Source organism: Bos javanicus, chromosome 23, assembly GCF_032452875.1.
Source record: "Bos javanicus breed banteng chromosome 23, ARS-OSU_banteng_1.0, whole genome shotgun sequence".
NCBI classification, from domain to species: domain Eukaryota; kingdom Metazoa; phylum Chordata; class Mammalia; order Artiodactyla; family Bovidae; genus Bos; species Bos javanicus.
Window position 1 is genome coordinate 1,511,578 of NC_083890.1, and position 9,594 is coordinate 1,521,171.

At 39.5% G+C, this 9,594-nt stretch overlaps 1 pseudogene; it reads right to left on the reverse strand.

Moving 5' to 3' along the window:
• Positions 1 to 489: 489 nt before the first annotated feature.
• Positions 490 to 8,088, reverse strand: LOC133237048 (EF-hand calcium-binding domain-containing protein 14-like; annotated as a pseudogene).
• Between the last annotated feature and the right edge of the window lie 1,506 nt (positions 8,089 to 9,594).

The following is a 9,594-nucleotide window of genomic DNA, read 5'->3' on the forward strand; positions in this document are numbered from 1 at the left end:
AAGGAAATGGCAACCCACTCCAGTGTTCTTGCCTGGAGAATCCCAGGGATAGGGAGCCTGGTGGGTTGCCGTCTGTGGGGTCGCACAGAGTCAGACATGACTGAAGTGACTTAAAAAAGGATGCCAAAGTGAGTCTCACATGCATTGTATAGTCTTCTTGATTAACTCAAACTATCCCAACCACAGTCCTCAAATTCAGTTGAAAGCTCTTTATCGTTCCTGAGTGATGCTGTAATAGATGTCCAAAACAAAATGTCACTTTGTTTTGGTGGATAATTAAATTATGTGATACTTTTTCTAATTCAGAGTGTAAAATACAGCATTTTACCTGGCACACTATTGCAGGTGAAAAAATTTTAATATCTTATTTATTAATTTGATTTTTTTAATATACCACTCATTTAATCAAAAAGAAACTGAGTAGATATTAGGTAATCTAAGGCACACATTCATTTCTAAAATAAGCCTGATAAAGCTAGACATCTAAAGCTACTCTTCCTCTAAGAATGAGTATCTTCCATCTCCATCAGAATCAAACTCTCTCAAATGTTCTGGTTCTGGCATAACAGAATCTAAGGAGTTCCTGATTTCCTGGTAAGTCAGCTTCCGATCCATATCACAGTCAGTGCTATGGAGCAAGTCCTGAAGATCTTCAATACTAGAAATTACTGATAGGGAGACAAGTTTTACCTGGGCAGATTTCTCAATATGATCTCCAAGAGACTGTGGGAATTTTGGCAATGCTGAAGGCTTTGACCTGAAACCCTGTACTTGTTCTTCATTTGGTAGTTTCTGGAGGCCTGCTGCTTTCAGGTTTGTCTGTGAGAGCACTGATCAGCTACAGTTTCTCTCTGAGCTTGAATACCTGAGAATCTGAACTAACTTCTTTGTTGTTGCTATTCAATCACCCAGTGGTGTCTTTTTGTAACTCCCTGGACCGCAGCAACACATCAGGCCTCCCTGTCCCTCACAATCTCCCAGAGTTTGCCCAAGTTCATGTCCACTGCATTGGTGATGCTATCCGACCATCCCATCCTCTGATGCCCTCTTCTTCCTTTAAGCCCTGGGATTTTACAAACTGTATTCTGCTGGTCACTTGATGCAAAGACTCTTTTTGGAGAGACAGCTGGAGGACAGGTTCACTTGCTTTTCTACCTTGCTTATAGCAACCAGAATTCTTTCTATCAAGTTGACTCTCTGGGTAAGATTATTAACTGCCTCATTCATTCCCTTGAGCTTAAGTTACTTCCATCTCTGGTACTCCCCTGGGGCACTGTTTACCTCCTCTAAAAAACTATGGAGGTACAGGATATCCTGCTTCAAACTCGCACTGTGTGTTTTATTGTCAAGTTCAGATATAGCTGGAAGTGATGGAATGATATGGTTGTTTCCATTGGTCTCCTTTAAGGCATGCTGATTCATGCACTCTGCAGTAACTTCATGGTTTTCTTGTATTCATCCACAGTCTTCTGTATTGCCTCCACAGCAAGACAGATGTTGTTTAAAGTGTTGCTAATAGAAGTTACACTCTTCTGAAGTCCCTCTACAGTGCCAGGCAGGCTAATTAAGTCTGCAGCTAACTTGACATTGGCTTTGATGTGGTTTATTGCGGAAGTCAACAGAGAAATCTGCTTATTCATTTCTGTGATGTTTATCCAGATTTTGTTCAACCCCAGCTCTTCAGATTCAATCTTCCTAAGTTGTTTTTGTAGTTGCTAAGTAGCTCTTCCTTAACTTTTGGAACTTCTTGAAACAGCTTTTCTAATTAGATTTCATTGTTCTAAACTTTTCCTTGCTGTTGTTGTCATTTAGTTGCTCAGTCATGTCTGACTCTTTGTGACCCCATGGACTGCAGCATGCTATGCTTCCCTGTCCTCCATCATTTCCTGGAACTTCCTCAGACTCATGTCCATCGAGTCAGTGATGCCATCCAAACATCTCTTCCTCTGTCGTCCCCTTCTCCTTATGTCTTCAATCTTTCCCAGCATCAGGGTCTTTTCTAATGAGTTGGTTATTTGCAGCAGGTGGCCAAAGTATTGGAGCTTCAGCTTCAGCAGCAGTCCTTTCAGTGAATATCCAGGACTGATCTCCTTTAGAATGGACTGGTTGTATCTCTTTGGAGTCCAAGGGACTGCAAGAGTCTTGTCCACAATCACAGTTCAAAAGCATCAATTCTTTGGCACTCAGCTTTCTTTATGGTCCAACTCTCACATCCATACATGACTACTGCAAAAATCATAACTTTGACTATACAAACTTTTGTTGACAAAGTACTGTCTCTGTTTTTTAATGTGCTGTTTAGGTTGGTCATAGCTTTTCTTCCAAGGACCAAATGTCTTTTCATTTCATGTGTTCAGTCAACATCTACAATGATTTTGGAGCCTAAGAAAATAAAGTCTGTCACTGTTTCCTTTGTTTCCCCAACTATTTGCTATGAAGTGATACTGGAGTGGGAAGTCAAGTGGGCCTTAGGAAGCATCCCTGTGAACAAAGCTAGTGGAGGTGATGGAATTTCAGCTGAGCTATTTCAAATCCTATAAGATGATGCTGTGAAAGTGCTGTACCCAATATGCCAGCAAATTTGGAAAACTCAGCAGTGGCCACGGGACTGGAAAAGGTCAGTTTTCATTCCAATCCCAAAGAAAGGCAATGGTAAAAAGTGTTCAAACTATTGCACAATTCCACTCACTTCACATGCTAGCAAAGTAATGCTCAAAATTCTTCAAGCTAGGCTACAACAGTACTTGAACCTAGAACTTCCAGATGTTCAAGTTGGATATAGAACAAGCCAAGGAATAAGAGATCAAATTGCCAACATCCACTGGATCATAGAAAAAGCAAGGTAATTCTAGAAAAAACATCTACTTCTGCTTCACTGACTACGTTAACGCCTTTGACTGTGCAGATCACAACAAACTGTGGAAAACTCTTAAAAGGATGGGAATACCAGACCACCTTACCAGCTTGTTGAGAATTCTGTATGCAGCACAGTTTGCATAGACACCAAGCCAACACAGGCCAGGACACAGGTGACAAGGATGACAAAAGCACAGAGGGGATACCAGATCTTGCAGTATCATAAATAGTCTCCCTTGACAAGACAAGAGCGATTCTAGCTGCACCAAATTTCTCTTCTTCCTCTTAGCTAGACTCAGAATCAGGAGGCTCAGTGCAAAGCAGGCAATGGCCTGAGCCTTTCTTGGGCTTCTTTTTTCACTTGTACCCAGCCAAGCCTTTCAATGCATTGAGCTTTGCACTTTTTCATCTTCTTGTGTGGGGTAAGTGAAACACCCACTCCTGAGCTGCCAGGTTCTACCAGACATCCAGTTCCCTCGCCTCCTTAAAGCTGCTTCCAGGGTGAGAAATCCTGGGTCAGAGCCCTTTTGGTCAGTCCCACTGGGACTGCCCAGATCTAGTGGGAACTGGAAGTTGGAGTCCAGAGGGAACTGAAATTCACATGGGTGGGGATAATCACATAAAGATAGCCAGGGAGCTGGTGATCCAAATTGATAAAGCCCTAGGCATGGACTGTCAGTTACTTAGGATATTGGGGAGGGGGGCAACCTTTGTCTCAAAGATGAAAAGTCAAGTCAAGAATGAGTTTCTGAACCTTGGTCAGTAGATAGTATTTCTAAAAGTACTCTAGGAACTGGGGAAGTACACACAGATAGATGTTTTGGACTTCAGGCAGGATTTCCAATGGAGAGAAAAAAAGAAACTTGTTCTTGAATGGGAGGAGGGGGATGCCAAGTGAGACTTTGGGAATGTGCTGGTCCTTCCCTAGCAGTCAGCAGGAGGGGGCTCCTAACCACTACAATCCCGGCAGAGAAAGCACCCAAGTCTGAGATGATCGCATCCTCCCACCTCGATCCTGAGTGTGAAAGGAGCCAAGGAAGACCCAGAGCTTGGCCTGGAGGACTGGGCCTGAGAGGAGTGAGTTCCAAGCCTGGGGAGATCCCAGTCCTGTGGTCTGGGCCTGGGGGTGTGGTGAGGAAGGGTGATGGCAGCTCAGCCCACCTGAAGCACCCCTTCCCAGAGTTCGAGTAGCTCCAGCTCAGGTGACTCTGAGCAATTCACATGCAAGTCCTCAACTCTGGCCTCCACTTGGGCTATGGCCTCATATGCTTCCAACCTGTTGGTGGCAGGAGCAGCAGTGGCCGTGGGCTTTAGACCTGTGCCAGCTGCTCCAGCCCCAGCTTCCTTCCTCTTTGGCAGTGGCTGCAGGTCTATTTTTTGGTGTTTTTTTTTTTTTTTCTTTCTTTCTTTCTTAATTTTTATTTATTTGTTTATTTGAGGCTGTGCTAGGCCTTCATTGATACACGCAGGCTTTCTCTAGTTGCAGTTTGTGGGCACTACTCTCTAGTTACAGTGCAGAGGCTTCTCATTGCAGTGGGCTCCCTTGTTTCCCTGAGACTCTAAGTGCATTGGCTTCAGTAGTTGCAGCAAATGGGCTTATGTGCTCCATGCCGTGTGGAGTGCTCCCTGACCAGGGATTGAACCTGTGTCCCCCGACATTGGCAGACAGATTCTTAACCACTGGACCCTGAGGGAAGTCTGTGTTTCTGTGTAGAATTTCCAGAAAGCACTGAGGGGAGTCCTGTAATGCCATCCTGCAGTGTAAATATTTTTATGACTTTAACTATGATGATGGTCCTGTGATATTTCACTTGGCCCAGTATTAGCCAGAAACACATAGGTTGAAAGGACTGGTGGAGATCAATGAAGTAGCTTCTGGGCAGGAAGATGAAAAATCAAACAGGGCAAACACCAAGAGCTAAGCCAACAATTTTAGGGGGATGGTTATCAGCCTGACATTGCTGATAATGTGTATTAGCTCACCATCCAAGAGGAGGAACTGTTTGGAGAAATGGATAATTCTCTAGTTCTTTCTGAATGTTTGATTTATTATTTAATTCTAATGTGATTAATTCATACAATGCTAGATATCCAAATACCCTTAAATATTAAAAAGAAGAGTCCAAACTACTTGTCTTTCTTCTTCAACCTTTGACAAAAGGGGTACACAAATTTGAGGTTAAATACAAAATAAATCTTTCATTCTTCATCTACCTCCAGTAATGCTCATCAAATATTCATGTTTTCATCTAGTATATATCAGACTTGCACTAGCTTTTCATAAAATTAATAAGGCAACTTTAGGGGTTCTTTTCATGACACTGGAGGAGAGAATGACAAACCACTTCAGTATTCTTGTCTTGAGAACCCCATGGACAGTATGAAAAGGCAAAAAGAAAGCCTGGCGTGCTGTGGTCCATGGGGTCACAAAAAGTCAGACATGACTGAACTGATTGAGGGGTTCTTTTCATGAGAACTTAAAGTTATTTCCATCAGAGCTTGTAACCTGGTAAATGTGCTGCACTTCCTAGTTCTTGACTGAAAGACTTGTTGTGAGTCTCAAAATTATTTTTGAAGTAAGTAGGGTGGTAACAGATCATTAACAGACAAAGAGATACAAAAAAAAAATAGACATACTGATATACAAATAGATAAAGCATAGAATCATAAAGGGTATAACATCCTGTAAAAGTCAAAATTTTAAAAACCTGCAATTTATATCCATTATTGCTGATACTTATAAGTAAATCTTCTTAAATTTGAGAATTATGTTTTCTAAAACCATACAGAATTCTCTGTAAGTCAGATTTTTAAAAATACTTTCCCTTACATAACATTAACCAAGAGTAGACCTTGATCTGTTATTTGTGTCTTAATAGGCACATCACCAACGGATTCATCCCTAAAGGCAGTGGCATTCAAGTGTGTTCAATGTGGATGCATTTGAATCATTCTTTAGCTCACAAAATAAATGTAACTATAGGAAAGTAGGTATCTTCTTGAAATGTTTCACTCTAAATATAAAATATTTGCATGTTTTTTCATGTTACATAGTAATAATTTAATACATTCTATTAATCAGAAAATTTTGTGTTTTCAACAATTTTAATGTTCTTTTGTCATTGTGATAAAGTAATAGTTTATAGGAAAACAGCTTCCAGCAGCCTAAGAATCTTTTCCATAAAGAGTGCTCAATAAATATGGTAGTGTTAATAGGTTTATAATTGAGTAGAGAAACACAATTTTTATCAACCATTATCGAAGCTATGTATTCCTCAAAAGGCTGTAGTTCTTTTAAAGAAAAGTATTTTTTCAATTCTGTTTGTAATTCTTTTAAAAGCACATCATTTCTTAATTTTGTTTATGTTACCTTTTGATGCAAAAAAGAAAGACAAATCACCCTGAGTAAAATTCCGTTGAGAATTAACATTGAGTATTTTAGTATGTTATCCCCTTTTTGCCTACATATCTGAAAATAAGTCATATTAGAAAATGCTTACACTTTTTCAATTTTAGCACTTAAAATACACACAAAAAAATCAGGTTTTGGAAACTGCTTCCCTTCATGATGATATATTAGTCATTAAAGCTGGCAAAAGAAGAATAAGAAACCAATCGTGGTCACTGAAAAGAGATATTTATAATGTTGTGATTTTCATTAAAATATATCTTTGCTGGTTTTTAAAATTAGTCAAGTACATTAAGGGTTTAAAAAGATGAAATGAGCCAAAACATTTTAAGGAAAAGCTATTTTAGAAAGTTTAAAATTTTTTCAAAAAACTTTTACTCATTAGTACAATATCAGATTTAATTTCAAGAAGAATTTATATTTCAAAAGAGATTTACTGGAGTAATAGCAGCAGCACAGTGGAGTAGGAAGCCTCAGGCCCACATTCCCCTGTAGAAACACTGGCTTCACAACAGTATATGCCCATAGTGCCTTCACGAGAACCCAGAAGCCAGCTAAGTGGCTGCAGCACCCCAGGTGAGTGTAAAGCCAGAGAGAACTGAACAGAATCCAGTAAGGGGGTTCCTTGCATTTGCCCACCTGGTCCTGCACAGTATAGACTGATGTAGAGAAAGCTCCTACATTCCAGGCTCCTATCCCTACTCAAGAGGGAAGGAGAAGGTCAGCTGTGATCCTATTGCTCTGGCTTTCAGAGGGCTGCCCAAGGAAAAGATTTCGTCCAGCCTGACTCTGAGCACCAAGCATGGACTTGATTGGCTGTTAGGTGCCAGACTGAGGGTTTCTGTGACACCATCAGAGAGACTGTGTTATTGCAGAAAGACCCAAGGCAGAGCAAAAGTTTACAAGACCCAGAGGAGGGGGTCAACTTTCACTGGGAAAGTACTTGCACAAGCCCAGAAAAGATATAGCTTTAGAAGGCTTTAGACACTCCCCAAATCTCCAGCTGGGCTCATTAGTGAACATTTTCCTAGTATAAAAGTAGTAAAGGCTGAGAGGTGTGACTGTTTTATTTGTTTGGAAAAAAAAAAAAAAACATTTAAATATTTTTATTTCTTTTAGAGCAGATTTAGGTTCACAGCAAAATTGAAGGGAAAGTAGAGAGATTTCCCAGATTGCTCCTCTCCTGAAAATGCACAGCCTCCCCCATCATTCACATCCCCTACCAGAGGGGCACATTTATTAAAACTGATGAACCTATATTGAGAAATCATAATCACTCAAAGTCCATTATTTACATTATAATTCTCTCTGGCTGTTGTCTGGGCTTCCCTGGTGGCTCAGCTGGTAAAGAATCCTCCTGCAATGCAAGAGACCTGGGTTCAATCCCTGGGTTGGAAAGATCCCCTGGAGAAGAGAAGGGCTACCCACTCCAGTATTCTGGCCTGGAGAATTCCATGGACTGTATAGTCCCTGGAGTCGCAAAGAGTTGGACATGACTGAATGACTTTCACTCACTTTTCACTCACTCTGGCTGTTGTACATTCAGTAGGTTTGGACAAATATATGACAAGTATGAATAACTACAGTATCCTACAGATATTTTCATTACCCTAAAAATTATCTGTAATCTATCCATCCTTTCCTCCAACCTATGAAAACCACTATTTTTTTTTTTTTTTTTTTTGTCTCTGTAACTTGCTTTTTCCAGAATGACATATAGGAATCTTATAGTACATAGCTGTTTCAGATTAGCTTCTTTAACTTACAAATATGCATTTAAAGTTCCTCGATGTCTCTTCATAGTTTGACAGCTCATTTCTCATTAGTGCTGAATAATATTCTACTGTCTGGATATACCACAGTTTGTTTATCATTCAAGGGCATCTTGGTTGCTTCCAAGTTTTGGCAATTATGAATAAGACTTCCCTGGCTCAAATGGTAAAAGAATCTGCCTATAATGTGGGAGACCTGGGTTCGATCCCTGGGTAGGAAAGATCCCCTGGAAAAGGAGATGGCAATCCACTCCAGTACTCTTTCCTGGAAAACCCCATGGACTGAGAAGCCTGGTAGGCTACAGTCCATGAGGTCACAAAGAGTTGGACACAAAGAGTCTGGATATACCACAGTTTGTTTATCATTCAAGGACATCTTGGTTGCTTCCAAGTTTTGGCAATTATGAATAAATATACTATAAATATCTTGGTGTGAGTTTTTGTGTGGACATAAGTTTTCACATCTTTTGGATAAATACCAAGAAGTGTGATTGCTTGATAATATGGTAAGAGTATGTTCATTTTTCTTAGAAATTACCAAATTGCCTCCAAAGTGACTGTACCATTTTGCACTCCTACCAATGAAGAATGAGAGTTCCTGATGCTCCACACCAATGTCAGCATTTGGTATTGTCAGTGCTCTGGATTTGGGCCATTCCAATAGGTGCAGAATGATAGCTCATTATTTTGATTTGCATTTCCCTGATGACACATGACAGGCAGCATCCTTTCATATGCTTATTTTCCATTTGTATATCTTCTTTGGTGAGGTGTCTGCTAAATGCCTTGGCCCATTCTTTAATTGGTCTGTTTGTGTTCTTACTGGCTTTTAAGAGTTCTTTGAATATTTTGGATTACAGTCTTTTGTCAGAATGTCTTTGCAAATACTTTCTCCTGGTATATGGCCTATTTTCTCATTCTCTCAACATTGTCTTTCACACAGCAGTTTCAATTTTGATGATATCCAACTTATCAGTTATTCATTTTATGGATAATGCCATAGACATTGTGTTGCCATACCCAAGGTCATTTATATTTTCTCATCTGTTATATTTAGAACTTTTATTTTATATTTGCATATTACAAGGGTTACTGTACATTTAGGACTATGATCCATTTTAAGTTATTTTTTGTGAAGGTTGTAAGGTCTAGATTCATTTTTTAAAATGTGGATGTCCAACTTTTCTAGCATCATTTGTTGAAAAGACTATCTTTTCTCGATGACCTTTACTTCTTATTGAAGATCAGTTCACTATATTTATATGAAATCTATTTCTGGGCTTTCTATTGTGTTCCATTGCTTTATTTATCTATTACTTTACCCATACTACACTGTCTTGATTACTATAGCTTTATAATAAGTCTCAAAGTCAAATAGCATCAGTCTCCCAACTTTATTTTTCTCCAATATTGTGTTAGTTATTCTGGATCTTATACCTCACCATATATATTTTAGAATCAATTTGTAAATATTCATAAAATAGCTTGCTGAGATTTTGATTGGAAGGAAGAACTAACATTTTGACAATACTGAGTTTTCCTATTCATTAATTTAGG